The 26,681-nt window shown below is 41.9% G+C and overlaps 1 protein-coding gene across 5 annotated transcripts in view; it reads right to left on the bottom strand.

Annotated features, from left to right (window-relative positions):
* The window catches only part of SULF1 (sulfatase 1), a 154,278-nt gene that overhangs the window by 114,185 nt on the left and 13,412 nt on the right, over nt 1-26,681 (bottom strand). The window contains exon 1 of one of the 5 annotated variants that reach the window (XM_034668156.1): nt 4,947-4,966. The exons of the other annotated variants lie outside the window; for them this stretch is intronic. The gene's annotated coding sequence lies outside the window, so the exon portion shown is untranslated. Of the gene's footprint in view, nt 1-4,946; nt 4,967-26,681 lie in introns of those variants that run through there. 5 annotated transcript variants of the gene reach the window in all.

Raw genomic sequence — 26,681 nt, 5'->3', positions numbered from 1 at the left:
CAAGAGCAGTGCAGGAACTCCCCACGGAACAGAGGAAGTAGGACTATTTTCCCCATTTTCAGTTGAGGGACTGAGGAGGAGAGGTCAAATAGCATTTCCAAGGTTACGCGACCCGTCACTGCAAAGTCACCCTGGGTAATCATGGACTGGGACATCACGATGCCTCCCTGGGACGGCCACGGTGGGCAGGTTTCTACTATCTCACCAGACTTCCTGGCAGTTACCCCTCTAAGTCTTGCTTCTCTGGTTGATTCTTCTGAGACGCTGGTATAAAAACTGGAAAATACCTCCACCACACTGCCCTAAATGAATAGGAATTAGTGAATATTAGTGAATCGCATACCAAGCATCCCTAGAAAAAGGGGATATCCTCAAGTATCCTCATTCTGGGGCTTCAGCCTCAGTGATTTTATGTTTGTCAAAGGATTACCTCAAAATGCAACCCACTTTAGCCTGGAGAATGTGGCTAATGGATTATATTCTGCCACTTTCCTCGGCCAAATGTACTTAGTAGCGGGGTGTCCCGTTCATCACGGCTAATAATAAACATGAATAGCAGGCTGCAGAGAGAGTTTGAATGTCCTCTGATGTGCAGTATTAATGGTAGGACATCAGCTATTTTTAATTTAAATTGCAAATGATACTCAGGATCATGGAGTTTATATAGAGTATAAACAAAATGAGTTTCTGTAGCATGTCCGATGAAAGGTAACAACGTTTACTTTCTGATCCTCTACACACTGTTTGAATAAGGCTTCCTAGATGGAGCCTTCTTTATGAGCTACGAGATGAATTTACGCAGGAGGCTTCGCCGGCACCCACATGGACAGGTGCTTATAGTCTTTACACCAAACAGAAAATGGGTGGCAGTGCCAGCCAGGAAACCAGGAGGACCAGGGAGATGATATATATAAAACACTTGGGCATAAATACTATAAAAAAACCATGATGGAGTCAGATTGACGGAGGTTTCTATTATTTAAGTGGTTTTCCCCATGAAGAAGAGTGAGGTGCTGGTGACAGTGTACAGGGCTCTCGTGGGTTCTTCTTGGACAAGGCTGGTCGTGTGCTTCCCTGACAGGTTGCATGTGTTTCCCCACTGTCTCTATTTCATTGGAACCTTCGTCCTAGCTAAGCCAGTTCCATGGATTGTAAATTAATAGATACATAAGGCTAGAGACTTACTTCATGTATTGTGGTATTAGAGGGGCTATTTGCCTTTTTCTGATCCAGGACCTTTCCCTAGTTTTGTAAATGGCTCTGATTTTTGGCTTGGAGGAATCCTTTCTCTCCCTTTGGTATATGCCATGAACTTGCAGGGATATTCACACTTTCCTCACCTCCCCCATAGGGCACCCTGTCTAGAGTGCATTCTTTTTCCCTTCTCCTCAGCAAGAGTGATCGTTTCGAAGACTGACCATTGACCAAAGCCAGATCTTTCAGAGCCATGAGACTTCCTTCAGAGGCTTTGTTGTTAGATCTTGGAGGAAGCCGGTGCTCTGCCGTGTATTGACTTAAGACTGTGAGGATGAGACGCCGGAGCTCTAGCAGCCACATTGTACACATGAGAGCATAAACATGTCTAAACATAGTGCTCTCCACCGCAGGCGGAGCCAAGACAAGGAGGGAAGAAACACAGCAGGTGACTTTAATTGAGCTCCAGGATAGCCCTCACTGCAGTGAGCAGTATACCCTGTAAGTATTATTTGTAAGACCAATCATTCCCTTGTTGCCTAATGCAATTTGGGCTGATTTTTTTTTTCTGTTTCAACCCAAAGCTTTTAATGGATACATACAATATGTTATCATATATTATATTTCACATATATGTATACGTCAAACTTTAATTTAAAAAACAGCTTGTTTTTGTTTAAAATAATCCTTATGAAGTCTGCTATTATTTCACTTCCGATCAGCACATTTCTATCTGAATTATTTAAAATTTTTTCACTTAAGTCTTAATTAATTATGAATGGTGACTTTGTGTTTAGGACAACTTAAAAATACAGTTCCTGTTAAATATGTATGACATCAATTGTATCAATGTAACACATTCATTTCATAGGCCCACGAAGTTTGTAATCTTGCCAACCTCATCAAATTGCCTTTGGATACTGTTATCCTGTCTCATTCCTCTTAAGCCTCAAAAGAGTGGTGAAATGAAATCCTATAACTCACTCATTGGTCGAGGAAATGCAGTTCATGACATATGGAAGATCAAGGCTAGCTCACCAAGGTTGAAGTTTGAACTGGTAATAAAATAGATACGAGCAAAAGGAATGTAATATTCCTGCTTTTCTGGAAACCGTTTCCATGTATTATAAAACTTAAGTGACTGGTGATGCTTCTAGAAATATATTCCTATTCTTGGGAGTTGGCATCTTCAAGTGCACTACATTCTTGTATCTTATGGCATACAAGTAATTCCCTTAAAAACTGAGTTAATAGTAAGTCACCCAGATGTTGACCATGCATGATTCAGTGAAAATGGCTATTGTGTATTAATTGTGTATTAATTAAGGAGTTTCTCAAAGAGTCATTTGGCTCTAAAAACGTAATATTGTATTACAGACATTTACACAAATTATTTGTAAATGCTTCCTGAATTTTTCAATTTTCATCTGGTCCTTGGAGATTGCCTATTTATTTATTTTTTAAGATTTTATTTATTTATTTGACAGAGATAGAGACAGCCAGCGAGAGGGAACACAGCGGGGGGAATGGGAGAGGAAGAAGCAGGTTTCCAGCAGAGGAGCCTGATGTGGGGCTCGATCCCACAATGCCTGGATCACGCCCTGAGCCGAAGGCAGATGCCCAACGACTGAGCCATCCAGGCGCCCCGGAGATTGCCTATTTAATTAGGAGCTACTTCCTGGAAGAACAGCAAGTAAGCAAACCTGAGGTGTTCGATAATGTGAAATGTACATTATCGAGTATACTCAGCCTCGAGATGAACTTTGATCACGTAGCTCTCATTAAAGTCATTAATAGAAGATTTTCCTAACCCATCAATGGCTTCCTTATCATTCCCATTCCATGTCACAGTTTTTGTCATTTTTGTAACTGCTGAGCATAAAACTCCTCTGAGCTGGAAAAATAGTCAACTTCACAACCGAACCTCGCAAATATTTTCTCCTGGTCTGTTGTTTGCCTTTTAACTTTGTTGATAGAGTTTTAAGCTATTCACAACTGGTCTCTGATTTTAACATCATACTAGCACCAGACTGGGGGTAAAAATAACCACATACATTTCAACTCGGTTTGGTTTTGGAACAAATGGCCCATGGGCCATCAGAGCTAGGTTTTACCACTCCCCACAGCCCAGTACAACCCTCAACTCTCTGGGATTACAGGGATCAGAGATCAGGTTTTTCAATAGCTTCTGCCCAAAACCAAGCATGGAGTAGAAACAGTGAAGGGCCAAGTGAATGTTCTTAATCACTTGACCAATCGGGCTTCTAATCTGTGATTTTCCCAGTATTAGTACATCCAGATTAATTCGTTTCCATATCTAAATCTTGGTTGTACTCACAAATATTCGAACTGGTAGTAAATCTATGATATCGAGTCACCCCCTTTCTTCTTGCATTTTTTTTTCCATTTCCTTACTGCAGAATGCATTTAAAGATCACACAAGGCACTCTTTTTTCCGAGGGTAGTGAAAGCACAAGCTTCTTTCTGTGTACGAGCAGACTTTTCTAAAAGTTATTAATAGCAGCAAAGTATTTGTTTTTGTTTTGGGGGAAAAAAAAGAGTGAGTGACCTGTTTTTCACAATGCTAATGAATCTATTATATTCATATTGCTGTCCGCTTTTTCCTTTTCTCAAAGAATTGAAGATTGTGTTTTTCCCCCCTTAAATATTGAAAATTCTTTAAAGGTTCAATGAAGCTTAAAGCTTTCTCATGTATCTATTTTGAAACAATTATTTTAAGACCGAATGACTTGTTTCCTTAAAAGACCCTTGGGCAAAAAAAAGACTTTTCAATAAAAAGATATAAAGTTTGAGGTTATATGGTGACTGAGGAAAATTCTGTGATCTAAATGGATATGTTCCTTCATCTAGAGGCTCGTTTCTCAGTGATCCTGATTGAGTGGAGCAGCAATGACTTCGTGAACACTCTTGCTTCCTAACCCCCACCTGTTCGCCTTGCAGGGCCAGCAAGCCAGAAATTATCCTGCCGTAGGTTATTTGCTGGCAAGTGAGTCTCAGATCTTCAGCTAAAGAGTGGCACTGCCATTGAGGCTGTGAACTCCAGGGATGGGCAGCCAAGTGTTCCCTCCGTAGAGCAGTGATGGTGTGTTTAACCAGCCTCTTTTTCCTGTGGTGCCCCTGAGCTGTGGAATGTGGAAGCACCACCCAGCAGAAACAATAGAAAAGGTCTTCGTGGTAATTACAGAGGAAAAGAAAAGGGGCGGATTATAATGTGCCTGCATGTAAAAATTGATTCCAGAATAAAAAATACTTCTAAGATGATGTTAAGATGTAGGGTCCCCATAGGGCTCTCTCTTAGTCACAGTGCAGTGGACTTTTCAGCTTCCATATTAATTACTGTAATCACAACTCTGAGGTAAACATATGTATTGACTAAGAAGGACTTTTGTGGGGAATATAATATGAACACGTTTGGGGGGGAAATAACATGATATTTAAAAATGAGAAATCATTTTTTTTTTCCCCACCAGTAGGAGTGAACACTCAGTGGGTTGGGATGGAAAAGGAGGAGAGGCGGGTGATGGCTTGGGCGAACATTTGTCATGAGCACAAAAACTATCTTCCGAGCTCCCTGTGGGCAGAGTGCCTTATTGGTGGGGAAAGGGAAGTTAAAAAGGAATACTGTTATTAAGGAGGTAATGATACGTTTGGAAGCTCTCCATACACACACACACACACACACACACACACACACACACAGATAAAATAGCTTTTCAAAGATCAACACTTACAAAGCCCCATGGGACAATGCGAGGCGACAGCATAGGCACGAGCTAAGCCTCTTCATCGAGAAGTCAGTTTCCAGTGGGATCTGGGCAGCTTGGTGGGTAAAAACACAGATCAGGAAGACCTGGATTTAATTTTCAAATCTGTTTCTCGCCTCCTGAGCGTTCTTGGGCAAGTTCATTACCTTCTCAGTTTTCTCTTCTGCAAAGTGGGATAATAATCATGCTGATTGCCTCATACCATTCTTGCGGGGATTACAGAGTTGGTACAGGGGTCAAAGTGCTGACATTCTGCCTGGCATCCAGGAGGCCCTCAACATGTGCCTTCTTTTCTCCCTCTGTTCCACTCCTCTGAGCACCTACTTATGCAGGATATCAACAGCTTCAGCCGCTTTGGAAAACAGAGTTGTCTAATTTGACACGTTGGTTCAAGGGGCTAGAAAGTGTTGATTTAGGTATGGGTTAAGGCCACTACTGAGGTTTACTTAGACTTTCCTCTTTCTAAGATAAAGGAACCAGATTAGGTATCCATAAGCAACCTATGACTCTCAGCTGAACACTAGAAAGAGGTACGATTCATTCAAATGCTTCATCTGGTTACTGGAGGAGGCGACAAACGGTGAAATCTCTAAGAACCTCTAAAAACAGTTCCAGGCAGTTATTTTGATTGTCATTTCATCAATGAGAAGTTAAGGCACAATAGGCAAAGCCATGTAATAATAACCAAGTTTTAGTTTTCCGGAGACCAATTTTCTCATTTGTGATAAGGGATGGTGGTTATATTTAACTGTCTCTAAGATTCATTTTAGCAAGGAGTCTCTAAGAGTAGCAGACTGAGCCTCCCCAATGGTCCATTATGTCTCAGATTCTATATGGACTGTGGTTCCGACCACCATCAGGTAGCCAATAATGCATGTGTATGGAGAATAAGTCCTAGACATGCCTGCTTTTTCTGTCTGCTCAGAGTGCGTGATGGTCCAGTGCCTTGATGAGCCTTATACTCAGACACGATTCCTATGCTTACTGTCGTCAGCAGGGCAGAATGAACGGGGCTGAGAGTCCAGCAAGACCCCTCAAACTCTAGCTCTCCTGGGATGGATGGAAAAGCAGATTGCCTGCTGCAATCAGAAACTGAATGTATTTACTGCCCTTATTTCATCTCTCTTTTGATCTTTCCCCAAAGTAGAAAAATGAACCGAGAACACTAGACAGTACTGTTAATGAACTGATAATGTGTGGCAGCCGGCCCTCAACACAGTCCCATGATTCTCGCCTCCTGGTATTTAACACCTTCACATCATTCCCTCCCACACTAAACAGGGTGGACCCAGGTAACCAATGGCATATGGCGGAAATGATGGTGTCGCTTCTGAGGCTAGGCGCTAACAATCATTGCGGCTCTGCCTTGATGTCTTAGATCACCTGCTCTGGAGAAAGCAGCTGCCATGCTGTGAGGACACTGGAGTAGCTCCATGGTGAGGACCCCTTGGCAAGGAACTGAAGCTTCTCATTAACAGCCAGGACCAATGTGCCAGCCATGTGAGTGAGAAATACTGGAAGAGGACCCTCCATCCCCAGTCAATCCCTCGGATGACTGCAGGCCTGGTCATCGTCTTGGACTGCAATGTCATGAACAACCTGAACCAGAACTTCCCAGCTAAACTACTCCTACATTCCTGACCCACAGAAACTATATGAGATAATCAACGTTTATAATTGTTTTAAGCCACTTACATTTAGAGTCATTTTTAATGCAATGACAGATAACTAATACAAGAGGCTTCTAATTCCACGAGGGACTGAAGTGACCTTTGGTTGTGACAGTGTTAACCGCTAATCATTTATGACAATAGAGAGTAGAGGGGTACTGAAGTTTGGTAGCTATACCAGTGACAGTTTAAAGGCATTTTCTTTTCTTTCTTTCTTTCTTTCTTTCTTTCTTTCTTTCTTTCTTTCTTTCAAGATTTTATTTATTTATTTGACAGAGAGAGACACAGCCAGCGAGAGACGGAACACAAGCAGGGGGAGTGGGAGAGGAAGAAGCAGGCTCCCAGTGGGGCAGGGAGCCTGATGCGGGGCTCGATCCCAGAACACCGGGATCACGCCCTGAGCCAAAGGCAGATGCTTAACGACTGAGCCACCCAGGCACCCCCAAAGGCGTTTTCTGATGGCTTTTTCGAAGATCCTCTTTTCTTTCTCCCTTTCATATATACAAGCACACTTCTAGATCAGCACTGTGGCTTATAATAAGCATGGCTTTGGGGGTCTCATAGCTGGACTCCAGTGTGGGCTCTGTGGCCTGCTATTTCTTAGAACTTGTACAAGTTATGGACCTCAGTTTCCCCAGTAATAAACTGACGTCATAGTACACACCTCATGGATATTGTGACCTAATATATGTGAAGTTTTTTGGAGAACAGCCGGCACAAAGAAAGTTCCCCATATTATCATTCTTACTACCAATTAATTTTCACGACTTAATATTTTAACCGTGCCATAGTTTCTTCTTTTTTCATAATCCGTGAATTCACTTATGCTGTTCATTTAGTCAACTATGATATTTTCCAAATTGAATCTGGGACCTGAGACAAACAAGGAAGGACTATCAGAGAGCCACTGTGGCTCGTCGGCTGCCCTGCCTGGCCTTCCTCCCTGCCCTCTCCAGCACTGATAGCTCAAAGGCCATGCCGTGTTGTCTTACCCCCTTCTTACTCCCTTCCCACTCCCGGACCTAAAAGACACCCAGTCTCAGGGTACGTGGCTATGACTCTGTCTTCTAAGAGTTGTGGATCTGAAAGTTGGACTTTTAAAAGAAACTTTAGAGAGCAAGTATTCCAGGGTCTACTCAGAGTTTACCAGGATATAATTAAGGAAAGCCAAGTATTGTTAGAAAAAAATCAAGAGTCGCCTCAATTTCAAAGCCCAATACTAAATTGACTAGTATTTTGAGAATTTGGTCTGACTTTTTCACCGTCTTTTTCTGTGTGACAGAAGAAATCAGAATCCACTTCTGTCTGTAAGACCTTTCATTCTCATTCCTATTTGGGTAGTGCTGGGAGAATTATGAAATCCAACAAATCACTACTGCCCTATCCTACATGAATTGTTGAGCTGGGGATTGAGTGAGGTTCAGAATATTAGCATATTCATGCATACAGCCTTTCTATTTGAATTCAGTGCAGGGAGGGGGGACCGAGTAAAGTAGAACAGCAGGTGGTTTCATCAAAGTCTCCCTGAAACTCTAAACTCCTCATTTTTAAGGTTAGGAGGCAATGTGCCAAAGGTCATTTGGGGGCAAAGGGCAAGAAGACTGAAAAGGATTAGAGGAAGATAGAGACTGTGCAGTTGGACATAAAAGAGTTCCTGGAAAGCAGGAAACTGGCTGGATATACCACACTTTTATTACTTAGCTTTACTCATTTACATTATTTCACTGAAATAAGCAAAACTAGCCTCCCTTTAGTTTACCGCATTATACTGGGGGGGGAGGGGAGATGTTTAATCAAATTATTTACAAATTCCCTTTCTCATTGCCCTCATCCTCCTCTCTCTCTGCCCACCTCAGAGAAACACACACAGATTTTGTTACCGAAGCATCATTTTTCATCACGTGTTTTCCCCGCAATTTTAAAGGAAACTCAGACGTGTGCTCGTGCTACGCGGGTGGGAACCACACAACGAGAATCTCATTCCTTTTTAAGTCTTCCAATCTGTATGGACAATGGTTGTTTGTTTTTTATTTATTCTATCTATCCTTCTGTCTATTCTCTACTTACTTAGGAACGTGTGGAGAAATACATCCTTTCGAGACACCTGCGATCCAGTTTTTTGTGTAACTGGTATTTTAAGTAAACCAAAACCCTGTGCCTGCTTCGATCCTAAGCTGCCCGGGAATCCCCTGCTGACACCAGCCATCCTGTCTTGCAGCATCTGGAATGAAGTCTTTCGTCCCCTCTGCTGAGCCCTTTGTCCTGTCTGACCTCCGGCTCTTTCCTCTTGCTCTACTGGTCATTCACCTTGTCTTTTCACTTGCCCCCAATGACATGGCTATTTTAAGGGTTTTGTATTATTTTGGTTTCTACTACAAGGCCTTCTATGCAACAATCTGCTAGCTAGAGGGTTTTCCCTCTGTTATTTTCTCTTCACATCTTTTCTGTGCATAGACAATGTACAGATTGAGAATATGGTCACAAACTGTTAGAAATGAAGCTCTGAATACAAGCTACTTTTGCATTTGCAGGATCTGCCCTGAAGAGTGCTCATACACCCTGCCTGCCTGTGAGGTCAGTCCTCGGGCAAGCAGAGGGGTGTCAGCAAACTGGAGGGGAATTCTCGAGAACGTCATCAAGTTACCAGCCGAAGCCAGACAAGAACTGTGCACACTGACATCTTGTTATTTTTATTTCTGAAGTTTCTAAATTACTTTTGGATTAGTTCTATCTTTCAGACACAAGAAACCGTTATTAGCATCATCATTATTATTGCTATCTTTCTCTTGAAGCGAATTCTCTAATTTGAGTGGAGCTCAAGTAACCTCTCACTTTAAGCTTCAGGAAATGAACATTTTGAAATAGAAGCATTTTTTAAAAAGATTTTATTTATTTAGAGAGAGAAAGAGAGAGCGTGGGAATGCGTGAGCGGGAGTAGGGCCAGAGGGAGAGGGAGAGACAGAATTTCAACTAGACTCCCTGCCCAGCTCGGAGCCCAATGTGGGACTCGATCTCACAACCCTGAGATCATAGACTGAGCCAAAATCAAGAGTCGGATGCTTTACCGACTGAGCCACCCAGGTGCCCCTGAAATAGCAATTTTAAAAAAATTGACTAATAACGAAAGTCAATCATTTTACCAAAATGACTAATAAAATAACACTTAAGAAAAGATAGGTTGATGTTTGGGAACACAAGTCCAGAAATTCAAATTCTCTTTTGCACTAAAGAAGAGCCTTGTGAGGAGGTCGTTAGTGTTGAGAATATTCAGGAGAGCTCTCTGGATATTAACTGCACTTCTAACATGAGAAAGTCTCTGGGAACTACTCTCTGCCACCGTCCCAAGCATCCCTAAGCTGGCAAGAGTGGGACAGAAGCCTGGCATTTGGTTATATAGCAATGTGTACTTACAAACTTTACAGTTCTGGGGAGGGTCTAGTGAATTTACAGTATTATCTTCTGACCATTTTTTCCTGAAATATATTCTAACAAACAGTAGAGTGGGAATTATCCACTGAAGAGCTTTAAGAAATACATCCTCTGTCTTAGAGCATCTGGAATGATGTCCTCTGTCCTCTCTGCTAAGTGCTTTGTCCCTTCCAACCTCTACCTCAGACTGGAGTCAGCGCTAAAGACTGTTGTTACCCCTCTAAAGACACACAGTTTCTAGCAATCACACGGACAGAAAGCGTCAGTGTGCATTCCTTCCGCTCACACGTGTGGTCATCTTAGAATGGGAGCTCTCTGATAATTGAATTTAAATAAAATTTTTAAAAAATTAAAAAAGTAAATAAATAATTGAAAACTTAAAAAAATAGAATAAAAAAAAGAATATAAGCTCTCTGAGAGCAGAGCCTGTGGGTCATATCCGACATTAGAGCCTCAGTGCCGAGACTAACATCCCGCACGCGAAAGGGACACGCTGACGTTTGTTGAATGAATGCACGACTGAGATTTGCCACTTCAGATAAAGTCCACAAAATCCACTTCACACGGTATCGGCTGCCTGAAGAGCTTATTGCAATTTATAACATTATTGTCATTTACAGTAAAGGTATAAGCAAGATCCTAATTTATCAAAAATCCTTCGACTTAATGGTCTTTTCCCATTGGACTATTTCTTTCTTCCCACCTGATTTCCTAGAAAAGTACCAGGAATAGGTTTCTTCTGGTTTACTGAGTTTTCAGACAAGTCACCTGGTGTCATCCTTGCCATTGCTCACCAAGGCAAAAGACATGACTCATAAACATGAAAGGGGGAATGACAGCAGGGCACTTCTACCTGGCCATCCTTCTCAACTTCACTCCAAAGAAAATAGAATTCCTTTCCACCACGAAATTGAATTTACAATGGGATTAACGGTCAAGTACCTTCATCCCAGTGGGCACTTTCTGAGTATCTGTCGGCTCACACTGGACACAATCTGACCAAGGTGCTTTTCCTGACTTTCGGAATTTTTTTTTTCCAAATGTTCTTATGGCATCAAGGATGGAATATGGCTTAACTATGAAAGTATTAAAATTTGATCATATCCTCTGAGCTGTCACCAGGACAAATACTATGAATTACTTTTTCAGGAGTAATGCCTGTATAGGTACTGTTAAAATAAATTCACATCTGAACGATCTTTTGTCTCGGTGAGGAGAGGATGCAAAGCCATAAAAGGGGGTAATAAAGCCACCGCTCTACATAGAAAGAGCTATCCAGCATCCTTCAGAGAGTTTGGCTCTGTTTCCCAGAGAAGATACTTGGTTTATTATTGCCATAAAGCAAGCCTAGACCATCAACGCTTAAATTGGATTCCTTCTTCTGGGCTGTTGTTGACACCTTCCTAAGGACTGTCTTGTTTATTTAACGGTAAAATAAAAAGCAGCAAGTTACTGTGCATCTTGATAGCTGCTGGTGGGGAAAACATCTCATTTTGAGAAAATGTTACTTTATATGAAATGCAATGATTTATCCAGGTTTGTGTATAAATACGTTATCCTTGAATGCTATAGTTCCAGAAAACGGAATGTAAATTTGGGTACACCCATGAATCAGTGTTATGCTCAACTCTTTCTTAAAGACCTCCAGCCTGTCTTCTTGCCTGCTCTCCTTCCTTCCTTCTCTCCTTCCTCTCTTCTTTCCTTCCTCCATCCTCCCTCCCTCCATCTCTCTCTCCCGCTATGCTCCTCCTTAAATCCATACGCTTTCTTATTTCTCACCTTGTTAAAAAAATTATCTCATGTTATTCGATTACATAGCCTACTATTTCCATAGTTATCAACTAACCCCAGGACATTCCTCTGCATTTCTAAGTGATTTTAGCATCTTCTTCATCCTCAATCTCTCCAATATTATGCCTGCCAGAATTCTTGCAGATTTCCAAGTTCACAGATGTGAGCTTCCCAGAGCCATTGCCTTTTCCTTTCTGGTCACCTCTCTTCTACCCTAGTTATCCCAAGGCCAGCTAGTCTATCTGTGGCCCTGAGCAGTACTGGAAATTGCCTCTTGCCCTGCCATCTCAGTTTCCTGCATCCTGCCCTCTGCCATCACTCAGTCCTCCAGTCGGCCAAGCCCAGCAATTCTTTGACATGGCAGAGCTCTTCCGTTCTTTGATCCTTCTGCTATTACTGGCCCTCGCTACCTTGGTGTCCTCACTCCCCTCTTATCAGGTTAAAATTATTTCACACAAGTTAGTCATTGTAATCAGTCCTTTGTGAATATGCTAGACCACCCACCTCCCCCATCAGTCCGCCACCCTTGCCTGGGACACCACAGCCCTGGTTAAATCCAACTCCCTGCCTCTTCCACTGCCCCATGCCTGGAGAAAGGCATGTCACCCCGCGGGAGCTCATACTCTACCTGCACCGTGAACCTCGAGGAGCCCCTAATTGCTGCCAGGCAACCACACTTTATTTCCTTAGTCCAGCTGCTCTTCCATTCCCTCAGATGTCTGTTTCTCATTCCCTCCTTCCTACTTACACCCTCAGCACTCCCTCTTCACCCTCATTCCGAGCCGATGACTTCGGTTTCATGCTTCACTGAAGACACAGAAGCAACTGGAGAGAACTTCCACAGGCTCTCTCCCAACTGGTCTGCTCACCCACCAGCATCTACTCCCTTATGTTCTGCTTTCTCATCTACTTGAGTAGATGAATTCTCCATGTTCTCCCAGTCTGGAGCCGATTCTTCCACCACTGTCCTAGGTTCTTTTTCTTCTCACCTATCAAAAAAATCATAGCCCCCGCAATGCTCTTCTCTCTTGCTTGGATCATTTTTCTTCCCTCGTTACATCATTCCCATCAGTATGTAAACATGCTGTCATTTCTTCCATCTTGTAAAAAATATTCATGACCTTACTTCTTTCACCAGTTACCGCCCCTTTTCTTAGCTCCCCTTGCAACAGGCTCCTTGGAAGAGTTGCCATATTGCTGTTTTAGTCTCGCTCCTTCGTTCTCTCTTAGACCTACTATAATTGGGCTCTCTCTCCCCCTATTTCACCAAAGTTGCTCTCATGCACAAAACCAGTGACTGCCAAGGAGATAAATCCAATGGTCAGTTCTCTGTCCTCATCATACTGGACCTGCCCGACATAGTTGATCATTCTTTCCTTCCCGAAACACTGTTTTCATTCAGCTTCCAGGAAACCAGGAACTCCCTCATCCCATCGTCTTCCCCCTACTTTGCTGGGCTCCTTCTCAGTATCTTGTGCTGACCTCTTCCCTTCTCTTTGATCTCTTACTGTGGGGGCTGGTCTTCACTTCTTTTCTCTGTTTATACTCACATCCTTGTTGATATTACGCTTATGACTTCCAAATGCAAATGTCTATGCAGTCTTCAAATAAATCCAACTGCCTATGCAATGATAGTTCCTCCCCTTGGAGGTCTAAAAGACACCTCCAACTTGATTCCCAAAACTGAACTCCTGATCTTCCTTCCTAGAATGCTTCCAACTGCAACCTTTCCAATCTCAATTGATGGTGACTCTATCCTTCCAGTTGCTTGGGCCAAAACATTCAAAGCATCTTTGCTTTTATTCTCCCCTCTGCCCCCATACCACTTTGAATCAGTCAGGCAATACTGTTGGCTGTATCTTCAAACTCAGCTCGCATCTGACCACTTTTTGCTACTTCCACTGCTTTTGCCAAATCCGAAGCACTCTTATCTCTTTCAGTAGCCTTGCAGTAATTCTTCTTTTCTTACCTTTGCCCATCTACAGTCTGCTCTCCATGAGACAGATGGAGAGAGCCTTTGACAACGTAAATCAGAATGTCCTCCTTCTTTGTATGAAACCCTGTGATGGCTTCCTTTTCATCTGGAGAAACAGACAAAGTCCTTCTCATGGCCTACAGGTCATGTGCTGGCCTAGTGTTACTTGTTTGACCTAATTTTCCACCACTCTTCTGTTTGTTCACTTCATATTTGTCAAAATGGTGTCACTATGATTCCTCTGATATGTAGGTATCTTGGGGCTTCTCCTCTGGCTGTTTTCTCTCTCTGGAAAGCTCTTCCTCAAGATACCTACTTGCTATTTCCTCACTTCTTTCAAGTCTTTGTTCAAATCTTACCATCTCCATGATTTCCTTGTGAAACCTCTCCAACACAGCAACCCACCCCAATTCAAATTTTGCTTTACTTTTCTCTTATTTCAGAGTACATACCACTTTCGAATATACTGGGTACATTTGACTCATACAGTATATTTAGTTTTATTTTTCTGTCTTCTGCTACTAGAATGTAAGAACCACAAAAGCCAGGGGCGCCTGGGTGGCACAGCGGTTGGGTGTCTGCCTTCGGCTCAGGGCGTGATCCTGGCGTTATGGGATCGAGCCCCACATCATCGGGCTCCTCTGCTGTGAGCCTGCTTCTTCCTCTCCCACTCCCCCTGCTTGTGTTCCCTCTCTTCACTGGCTGTCTCTATCTCTGTCAAAAAAATAAACAAAATCTAAAAAAAAAACAAAACAAAAAAACCCCCACAAAAGTCAGGATCTGTAAATATTTTGTGCACAAATATGTCTTGAATACCTAGAACAGGGCTTGGCACATCATGTGATAAGTGCTCAATGAGGATTTGTTGAATTAATGAATGCAAAAAATAAAGGACGGGACAAAGGAAAGGTGAATTAACCTGGTATCTCTGAGCTATTTACCTGGAAACCTTTTTGTTGGACTTCAAAAGAAATCTTCCCCAAATGTTATTCCTAACACTAGAGCTTCCATTACTGAGTCTGCTCGGTGTCCCAATTAGAATGAGTTCCAAGTAGCTGAGAAATTCTCCCCCACATTATATTAAAACAAGGTGTTGCCGCCACACCTAAGCCACTTGCAACTATTACGCACACTCTGGGGACATTACATATGTGCTTTTTAAAAGATGGAACTCGGTAAGTGGCCTCCTTTTAGGGTCTGATATAAAATCACAACTCAGGCAGGTTCATCTAAAGCTTGGCCAAATTTTATGTAAACCTGGATCAGGCTGAAAGAGAACTTTAGCTGATGTATCTTTTCAAATGGAAACTATGCACAATGCAGTGGCTTCATGTGGTTTTAACCCCAAACCAGGTGGAACCGGAGGCTTTGGCCAAGGTTCACTTTAAATTCTTAACTGGGAAATAGAAACCGAGGGGGTAAGTGTTGGAGAAAAACAAAGTGAAATAAAACCTTTCGTTTTGAAGGGTTCTAGAACACAAACTTAAATCACAGCTCTCAAACGTCATCTCACTCAGGCTTTAAACGAGTACAATCATTATTTTGAAAATAACGAACCGTTTTCTTGGTTAACCTATATTAGAATTTCAGGGGTCCTTCACACTTATGTGGAGATCAAATTATTCTTTCCATCTGGTAGGGTGTGTCATCAAAGAACAAAGATGAAGAGGTAACTTGCCAAAAGTAACCTGGAAGAACGAGCCAACGGAGCTAACGTCTCGTTCACAGCTCAGTTCCTTAACTTAAAAAACTGCTGTCTTCCATCGAAGGAAACCAGAAATAGAGTCAAAAAGAAACAAAAGGAAACTTTAAGAATCCTGTGGATCAAATGAGATTAAGTTTTAAAAGGCTGTGCTTTTGATGACAGTATTGTGTGAACCCTGATTTGACCTATGGAGTAGGAATAATTTATCAGTCATGTGGTTTGCGTGTGTGTATATGTGGGCGTGTGTGTGCGTGTGCATGTGTGTGCACGTGTGTGTAGGACAAGAAAACGTCTGAATTTTAGGAACCCTTTAAATAATTAGATAAAGATATTCTAATTATAGGAAATGTACCAATATCCAGAGACTTTTAAGCATCAGAGATTTTAAAGATATTTCCATAAATCTTACATTCTTCCAGATATAGCTATTTCTTTTACGAAACTTGTACAGATATTATATTAAGATTTCAGAGAGAAATCTTTAACACACAAATGCAGGACTCCTTTCCCACTCAATTTGTGTAGTTTACAGAGGCTTGACTGTCATTCTTAGTTTATAAGTTGACTTTTTGATCATAGAAAGAAAGCGAGATAGACTTTTGAAAGACCAACTCAGTGCATTTTGCTATTTAAACCAAAAGGCATCATAGTCCCTTCAAAAGATGAAGGTAAATGCAACTACAGTCTGGACATTTATAATCCTGGCATATGCTTAGAGGCAGAAATTCCCGAAGGTAAATATTGCATTTGCCAACTTCATGGACTGAATGTTAAAAACAGCCACCGCTACTTTTGATTCTATAGTAATTTGCCATTACTGTTCTATAGGTACTTGAAGACATGTGATCTCTGATTCTGGACACTGGCATATTACAGCTATTAGGAATGGGAAGTCAGCTTAACATAGAATTTGTCTACCCTAGCATTGATCTCTAGCTAATGTGAATTCAGCTGGTTGATAGATTTTTCTCTGTTGCTTAAAAAAGCATATATTAAAGAAGTGCTTAGAAATTTACATCAACGTCTCAACTAAATGTAGCTACTTTAAATATTGTGGATCAGTATAACAATAGTCATTCATTCTTTCATTCAACAATATTTATTATGCCTGCTATGTGCTAAACTCTATGTTAGGCATTGGGAATACAGAGATGAATGAGATCTTGTCACTGCCTTGAAAGGTCTTGGTGATTAGTGGGGAGAAAAGAAAAAGAAACAAGGTTTGAATACAAATGTGGTGGGTCTCCTATTTTTAATCAAGATGGGGTAACTGGTACTAGACTAGTCCTCTTGCTATAAATAGTCAGAAAACTGAACAATGTATATGGAGCAACTATCTCAGACGCTGGACAATAAGCTGTGATCCCTGAGAGAAGGAATGTATGGGAGGTACGTCCCACTAGACACTTTCCGGAAACGTCACCAAGACGGATACCCAAGCAGAGCTGAAGAGCCAGTGTAATTTGGGGAGGGGAGTGGAATTTGTGGAATAGAATATGAGAGGAGAGAGGAACACAGAGAAAGAGCTCTGGAAATCTGTATGGGGTCCCTTTGAGTCATTGGCTGAATACTAAGCTGTGGATATGTGGGGTGAGAACCCACAAAGTTGGGCAAAGGATAACCACCAGGCAAAGAATTACTGGTGAGCTGTAAGATTAACAACTGATACTATGTATGGCTGAGATACTTAAGTTCTGACCAGCCATGGTGGAAAGAACTCATTGAACACACCTGGGGCATCCAGTAGAGACCTCAGAAAGCTCAAGCCTAGAGGGTAGGTAGGGCTTACTAGCTCTAGAGTGTAGATCACCCCAGATCTGATCTAACTTATAAACAAACTTTAAAAGATCCCCAGCTGATCCTCAATTAAATTAATTGTCTTGCCAAAAGAAAATCCAATATTCTTTAAAAGAAGACACCCAAATCCAGACATTCAACAATGTATTATTCACAATATCCAGCAGCCAATCAATTATTACTGGATATGTGAAAAAGCCAGAAAATGTGACTCCTAACAGAGAGAAACACTGGTCATAGAAAGAGAAAAAAAAAATCACAAGAAAAAAATAAATTTGTGACTATGCATGGTGACGGATGTTAACTGGATGTACTATGGTGATCATTTTGCAAAAATGCAAATATCCAATCATTACATTATACATCCAAAACTAATATAATGTTATGTTAATTATACTTTAATAAAAAAGAGAGGCAGAGACTCAGAAATGACAGAGATGATTGAATGAGCAGATGAGGAATTTAAACAGCTATTCTAAATATGCTCAAGGATTTGAAGGAAAACGTGAACATAATGACGAGCTACATGGAAACTATTAAAAAGAACCCAGTGGAATTTCTAGAGCTGAAAAGTACAATAACTGAAAGGAAAGGCTTTTCAAAAGTGAATGCACTCCCCGTGGCCTGTGGAACAATTTTAATATCAAGTAGTCTAACATGCATGTAATTGGAGTCCTAGGAGGGATGGTGGTAATGGGAAAATATGTGAAGAAGTAACTACTGAAAAAAATTCCAAATGTGCTTAAAAAACGTAAGCCCCCAGATCCAAAAAAGCTCAGCTAACTGCAAGCAAGAGGAATACAATTTGATGAATGCTATACCAGAAACACACAAACGTAAGCCTATGATAAATTTAAATCAAATACATCATTCTCCTTGATCAACATGTGCGTTAATTTCTCCTTCTATCCACTCGGAATGATCGTCAACACTCCTCCCCCCCAGCCTGTCTTACCAAGTGTCAAGAATTTTGGTTGGGAAAGAAGGTGGGGTTTTACCACAAGGCACTTAATATTCACAATATCCAGCAGTCAATAAGTTATTACTGGATATGTGAAAAAGCCAGAAAACATGACTCCTACAGGGAGAAATGCTAGTCATAGAAAGAAAAAAAAAATCACAAGATGACCGGGATCTGTGGTGAGAGGGAATAGAAGGAGGCAGAAGCAGATGATGGAAATTCAGAAGGAGGAAACATAGAGAAACTCTTTCCTATTCCTTCCTTGTTGTCCACTGGCTTCTTATTCACGAGACACTTTTTTCTCTTACTTTTCATCATGTCTTACAATTAACTTACCCCATACTTACTGTTTAAAGCCCTCAGGTCTAATGAACCTTATGCTCATTTGGCCCCATCCCTCCACCTGCCTTTCAAGAGCCTCGGAGTAAAACCCCATCTCCTTTCCCAACCAAAATTCTTTTCACCTCTCCTAAAACCCCTACTTGCTGGTTCCTCAATTTATTTCTCATCAGAATTTCAGACTTGAATAAATCACCGGCATTGGCTTAGGAGGAAGGAGAAACCCTAACTTTTCTTACAAGGGCTGGGGAAGTAGGCTGGGGGGTGTGAAGACAGGTTCTCGGGTTTACAGATTGCCATGTGAAGTACCTTGTTTCCCACCAAAACTTAATTTTTTAAAAAGATTTTATTTATTTATTTGACAGAAAGAGAGAGAGTGCGTGTGAGCACAAGCGGGGGGAGCAGCAGGAAGAGGGAGAAGCAGGCTCCCCACTGAGTAGAGAGCCTGACGCGGGGCTGGATTCCAGCACCCAGAGTTCACGACCCAAGTTAAAGGGAGACTCTTCACTGACTGAGCCACCCAGGCATCCTTCCCACCAAAACTTTAAACTTCAAGCTTAGATTTCTAGGCAGGCCTGCTAAGGGTAACTGTCCCTTAATGAACCTGTAAAAAAATATAACATCAATAATAATACTACTAGATAATATAGATTGAACCACTGGTAGACTAGTTTATAAATGATCATTTTTAACATTGTCCGTTCGTAACTAGGAATCGGCCCATATTTATAAATATCCATCTCCGCAAACATTTCATCTCAGTTCTTGAGAAAATCTCGAGTCAGTCTGAGTAAAGGAAAATAAAATGAAAATCACTTATGTTTTCATTCTTTATTCTCATTGCATCATTTTCCTGACAAAACTCAGGCGAGAAGTATAATCCTTGTCTGAGGAGTGATGCAATTCTCGGGAGGCTATAGTAGGCATAACTCGTAGAATCTGGTTGTGGGATCTCAGAGCTGGAAGTGAACACTTACGTCATATTACTGATGAGACAATGGAGGCCCAGAAGGGTTAAGTAACTTGCCTAAGGTCACACAGCCACTTAAATATAGTTGGGACAAAGCTCAGCTTTCCTGAAACTTTCCCTTATACTGCCACCATCTCATTATCTTTATAGTCAACAACAAAAATACATTCTCGAACCCCTTCCTAGAAAACTTATTAAGGGCGTGCATTCCCACTGGTCTCTCAGACGTTAGCATTTGCTGGAATCCTTTCCCTTTCTTTCTGTGTCTCCGGCTGACACGCTGCGAGCCTGCCAGGAAGCCCTGCCCGCACCGAGCGCGTGGGTAGGCTGGCCTCTGGTGCAGCCACAGGGGGTGACAGAACACCACGAGGTGTGGTGGCTCTGCCTTTTGTCTCCTGGGTTTCACAAAGGCTTTGTTCATATCGAATCACCTCATTTCAGGCCCCCAGCCACCGAGGGGGCTTTCCCGCTGCCTCCATCCTGCTATTTCTTGGCCCTGAATGGTCACATCATGAGGCTTGCTGGTGTCTCTGCAGTTCCCGTGTCCAAAGCATTATGGTCTTTCAGAGTGATCCCCTGTAACAAGCTACTTTGAAGAGACATTGATGTATGGCAAGGAGCTTTGGGGATCATTCATTCATTATTCCATAGGATCCTTGTCTTTTATAACAGCTCTGTAGGCATGGGGTACCCTATAAGACAGATGCGAGGCCACAGGCTCCTCCTCAATATTTAATTCTGGATCTCTTTGCACAAAAGCGCCTTTAAATACTCAAATACTTAGGCAGATAGAAGAAAGATTGCATGAGTTTTAAAATTTGCCATTGGGGGGGTACCTGGGTGGCTCAGTGGGTTAAGCATCTGCCTTTGGCTCAGGTTGTGATCTCGGGGTCCTGGGATCGAGCCCCCCATCGGGCTCCCTACTTAGAGCAGGGCCTGCTTCTCCCTCTGCCCCCCCCCACTTCTTGTGCTCTCTCTCTTTCTCTCAAGTAAATAAATAAAGTCTTTAAAAAATAAAATAAAATAAAATTTGTCACTAGGGAATTGGGCCGAATTGGCCAAAGTGTGGATGCCTCTTTCCGGCAGTTCACAAAATTCAATATTTTTAAACCAGAAGTTGCAACTTTGTTTTTTTAATTAAAAACGAGCATTCCTTGTGCACTTAACTACTCGCAAAGTATTATGCTAAATGCAGTAAGAAATGAAAGGATGATACTTCAGTCTCAAAAAGCACACAGCCTAACGTGAGGCACAGGAATGTAAATGACAATATGGTACCAACAAGACTTAAATAAATGTGAACCATAATTACAGTATAAAGTCCACGGGAGTGCAAAAGATGAAATAATCGCTGTGAGGAAATCAAGGACTATTGTACATGGGTTATGGCATTTAGCTTTTGCTAGAAAGTGGTCAAAGGGTATTCTGGCCCCATGACTTTCCAGAGCTCTGCCCAGGAAGGGTGCGTAAGGGAGTGTGAGCAGTCTGGATCCGAGTGTCGAGGGTCAGGGGCATGGGGATGCTCGCAGGGACAGGCTGGGAAGTTAGGCAGGGCCACAGCATGAGAGGGAAGGAGGAGGAGGAGGAAAGTTCTGAGCTAAGACAAGTTGAGGAGAGAGATGAATGTTCCTGGATGTATGCTCTCGGCTCGTCTCTGCACTTGCTGCTTTGCACCCACCCGCTCTCTGAGCCCCTCACAGTAATACTATGAGGTAAACGCTGTTACCTGTATTTCACCAAAAGGTCACCTGACGCTCAAAAAGCCACACACCTTGCCCGATTCCACAACTGGTAAATAGCAGAAAATCTTTACTAGCTTTTCACTATAGCATCTTTCTGGAGGTCCTTGGATCACCTATAAGGTTTGCACTTGATTCTTGACACAATGGATGGCCACGGCTGTCATTCATTGATTGCCGTGTGATGATAACCTTTAATTTTCACTTGGGAGAGGCTGAGCGGGACGACGGAGCGAACACCACTCACATTTTCTGTAATCCCTTTGGTGCAGTAGGCATGTGCCAGTTCCGGGCACACCTGCGTACTTAACCATAAAGAAAGAGAAATGGAAAATCAAGCCCCAAGTTTCTATTTTAAGATCCTGTGGCAACATTGGGTACGCAAATGGAGTTTTGAATTTTATATATGAAATGTCTTTTTCTGAAGTATCAAATACAGGCAGAATTAGTGCTCTCCACTGTGTGAAAAATCTCCAAAATACTTAGGAAAGCTCTCTTCAAGAGACCTCTTTTATCATTCTCTGAGGACATATATATTTTTTCCTCTCCTTTCAACAAGGGAATCCTAATAATGGTACAATTAGAAGAACAGGTGCCTCACAGCTGCCAGTCCGCAGCTTTGAAATGATTTCATTTACATCATGAAAGCTATTTAAAAAAAAAAAACCTCCATCAAATGCATATTATTTATAAACAAAGGATTAAAAAAAGTTTTCTGGAGGCAAATCCCGTTTACACTTCTGTGGATCTCAGAATGTAGACTACAGAATAAATATCCCGCTCTTTGGGGTCAGAATCTGGGCCTGCTGACTCATCCGGGTCTCTACAAGGAGAATCTTTGTCTTGCATCAGTGACCATCCGTTTTTATCGGTTAGGATTTGCTAAATCATGGCTGGATGGGGGAAAAAGCTGAACCCGGTCTAAGCCAACCTAAAGGGAAATCAGAAATTAGAAAGTTAAAAGCTGGTTTTGTCACTACGCTGGTAAGAGGCTCCTGAAGTACTTTTCCAGGTATCATGTTATTTGGCTTTCAGCAACTATGGCAAGCGCACGAACGTCCGTGGCTAGCATGTATGCAGAAGGTGTTATGATCGCTGTTATTGGTGAGGCACTCGCCCTCCTCCTGTCTGCTACCGGTTCCCGCAGGGTGGGAGCTGGGGCCCGTGACTGCTCTCTCTATAGTGCGAGTGTGTGTGTACGTGAGTGTGTGGGGTTGTGGGCAGACTAACGTCACGGGAACTTATTGTCTACCTGGTGCATTTCTGGATGCTTAACATTTATTTCCACAAATAGTAATAGTTCTTAGCACACATAAAGCATTATATCAGGTGTTAGGCATCATTTTGAGCCCTTTATACATAAGGAAACATCTAATCCTTGAAACAGCGAGACAAGTCAGTATTATTGGTCGCCCCCGTTTTTCGGATGAGACTCAAAGAAATGAAGTTACACAGTTAACAAAGGACACGGCAAACCATTCAAACCCAGGCAGCCTGTCTCCCAAATCTGTGTTCCTAACCAGGTTCTACACCTCTTCCATGTATCGCTATAGATTAGAAACAGAGAGGGAGCTTTCCACTTTAAGAAGACAGGATCACCTTGGCTGGTGATAACTCTTGAATTCCCAAAGGCTCTCTTTACATCCCATCAACACACCACTGTGTCTGCTTTTAGACATCCATGAAGGCCAAGAGCTCAGCCTAGTTATTATCAGGTTGATGCGTGTCCTTACTGTCTTCCTGAGTCCAGGAGGAAAAAAAAAAAATCAATGTTTTGATAGAATCATCATCTGTCCTGTTCAGGAGTTGGTTGTCACTGGAAGTCATATATACAAGTCATACCATATATACAAGTCATACCACACAAACTCCGTCTTAATATCTCTACAACCAGAGAGAAAGTTCTTCAAACTGAGGTGGACTTCCAAATGTGAAATGTAAATTACATTCCTGTCCCTTCACCCAGAAGGGACACCTCAGTGTGTGCAGAGGACTAAGCTGATACTGTATTGGCCATTTAAAAGAAATTCATGGGGCGCCTGGGTGCCCCAGTTGGTTAAGTGTCTGCCTTTGGCTCCGGTCATGATCCCGGGGTCCTGGAATCGAGCCCCACGCCAGGCTCCCTTCTCAGCGGGGAGCCTGCTTCTCCCTCTCCCTCTGTCTGCCGGTCCCCTTGCTTGTTCTCTCTCTCCCTCTCTGTGAGATAAATAAATAAAGTCTTTAAAAAAAAAAAAAGAAATTCCCTGTGGAAAAAGCAACCAGAAAATTAAGTACTTCCCTAAGAGAAAGGCAGTCTTGTGACAGACAGCAGAGGGATGTCACCTTTTGTCCCCGGCCTCTGAGGGGATGCAGATAATGGCAATTTCTCGATCCACTTCAGAGCACGACAGGAGCCAATCAGCAAGATACGAAAAGCAGTAGCACTAGCAATAGCAATAGTTTATCTTACTCGTCTTTTTTCTCCCTAATCATAAAGGTTATTGAGAGTCAATCCTTAGTTGCATTCCAACAACTACAAGTGTATATAATACAAGCTATTTTTTTCACTCCTATTTTTAATGCATCTGCTGGTAAAGATATTTCATTCTGAAGCTTTTCTGAAAAATGCACTGAATGCGTAGTTAGAATCCAAGTGATTCTATAGCCTTCCTTCTTCGCAAAGCATTTTTGAATTTTTGCCAACCATCAAAAATACACACTGGGATTAGTTTACTGGCAGAGGCATAAAACTAAAAGAATAATGAGGGAGAAGAAAGGTGCTGGGAATAGAACAGTATAATGGGAACTAATGATTGCCATGCCATACCTTAGCCTTTTAATATTACAACAGTAGCACGAGATTGGGCTTGAAGGGTCCATACGTCTGCTCCTCCCCCCAGATGTACTTTTCCAGGCTTCGTCTTAAATTTACAACAGCCTAATGAGGGAAGTGGGACAAGTATATTCTCATTTTGTAGAAATTTACGCAGTCAACAAAATGCCTAAAATTGGAACCAACTCTCAGTGCGGTGTTCTTTGAACAGCAGAATTTTGTGCCTAGCAATATTCCGGCAAACTTATCATCATCAGAGATACTCAGGGTACCTAAATACCTTAGCATGGGCAACTGATGGCTCAGAATTGTTCTAGTCCCTCTCCTGTTGTCACTGTGCTTTACTGAGCATCTTCATGTCTGGCTAGTCTGGATAGCCCAGGCTCCTATGAATATTTTTTTTTAAAGATTTTATTTATTTATTTGTCAGAGAGAGAGAGAGAGCGCGCAAGCAGGGGGAGTGGCAGGCAGAGGGAGACACAGGCTCCTACTGAGCAGGGAGCCTAATGTGGGACTCAATTCTAGGATCCTGGGATCATGACCTGAGCCAAAGGCAGATGCTTAACTGAGCCACTCAGGCGTCCTGGCTCCTATGAATATTATAGAATAGATTTAATCTGCTGGGGCATTCTTACTTGATGTAATATATAAATACATTTCAATGCAGAGAATGCATCAAATCTTTTTCTTTTTGGTAAAACTATAAAAGTAAGTAATTTTTAAATTAATTTTATGGTGAATCCCATTGTAAGAAGCCATGCTTGATTTACCTGTTTTGTTAATAATGGATTTGCTTAGGGGCGCCTGGGTGGCGCAGTCGTTGGGCGTCTGCCTTCGGCTCGGCGTGATCCCGGCGTTCTGGGATCGAGCCCCGCATCTGGCTCCTCTGCTGGGAGCCTGCTTCTTCCTCTCCCACTACCCCTGTTTGTGTTCCCTCTCTCACTGCCTGTCTCTCTATCTGTCAAATAAATAAATAAAATCTTAAAAAAAATAATAATGGATTTGCTTAAAGTAACACCTGCATTTTAGATGCTATTGTCAACTGGCTCTGGTTAATAGACTTATATTTCTTTAAAGCCTGCTAGAAAAGAAACAGAAAAGAAAATTAAACACCGTCTTGAGAACTTGAGAGTTTCTAATGATGCTGACCATTTGTTTGGAAATGTTTTGGTTACTTTCTATTTTTAAATAATTATCCTCTCTCAAAGGTCCTGTAGCCTCACCACCTTTCATTTAAAAATAAGGGATAGGGGCGCCTGGGTGGCACAGCGGTTAAGCGTCTGCCTTCGGCTCAGGGCGTGATCCCAGTGTTATGGGATCGAGCCCCACATCAGGCTCCTCTGCTATGAGCCTGCTTCTTCCTCTCCCACTCCCCCTGCTTGTGTTCCCTCTCTTGCTGGCTGTCTCTATCTCGGTCAAATAAATAAATAAAATCTTTAAAAAAAAATAAATAAATAAAAATAAGGGATAGACTGGTGATGGGTAGTAAAAAGGGCATGTATTGCATGGTGCACTGGGTGTTATACGCAACTAATGAATCATTGAACTTTACATCAGAAACCAGGGATGTACTTACTGTATGGTGACTAATAAAATATAATAAAAAAGCATTAAAATTAAAAAAAAATAAGGGCAGCAGAAACCACTGAAGTTTGTGTTAGAATCTGCACCCCCAAAAGGATTCCTTCAAAATGTGCCTCTTTGTCCTGTAATAGCCACAATCCACAGCAACTTTCAAACATCTTTGCCATGTAGGTATACATCACCACTTCCCCTACACCAGAGATGACTATGCAAGAGTCCCTAGTAATTTGAAGGCAGAATCATAAAGCAAATATGAATTCTCTCTGCAATCTCATTTTGCTTTTACAGTTTTGTAAAGTCTACAAAAGAGAGAAGGACCTTGTCCCTGAGTATACACATGCACCAGAAGATCTGTGGTTTACCAAATTGAACATTAAATTTTGTAAATTCTGTACCCTGCAGATGTGAATGTAAAAAGCCTACAGTGTTCCAATTCTACTATGGTAAATACTCGCCCAGCAAAGATGGCCTAAAAAAAAAAAAAGCCTCAGTCAATGACTTATTTGTTTTAAGCCCTATAATGTAATCACAACAGAATCTTAATAACAGGATTTGACCCTCTCACCTAATTATTCCAGGGATGACTTCTTAAAAAATCTAACCTTCATTTGTAATTGTGATGCCCTCTTGTGAAATCGAAGCAGATGAATGAGGTTAAATTAGGACATCATTGAGAGAAGGAGCCTAAATTTGAATACATCTGCCACCAGCGACTCTAGACTCCAGGGATTCACCATCGACACAAATCAAATGCTTCCTATGTAAGCAGTTAAGCAGTCCTAAAAAGGCCCTAACATAGTACAAGGCAGTATTTCTTTTCAGAAAATGCAACTTTATACTGAGAAATATATTCCCCTTAACTTTAAAATGCCATTCAAAATCATCCTACGAGAAAGGGCATCAATTTAAAACATCTGGCCTGAAACCAAG

Source organism: Ailuropoda melanoleuca, chromosome 9, assembly GCF_002007445.2.
Source record: "Ailuropoda melanoleuca isolate Jingjing chromosome 9, ASM200744v2, whole genome shotgun sequence".
In the NCBI taxonomy this organism is placed as follows: domain Eukaryota; kingdom Metazoa; phylum Chordata; class Mammalia; order Carnivora; family Ursidae; genus Ailuropoda; species Ailuropoda melanoleuca.
This window is presented reverse-complemented; position numbering and strand designations above follow the sequence as displayed.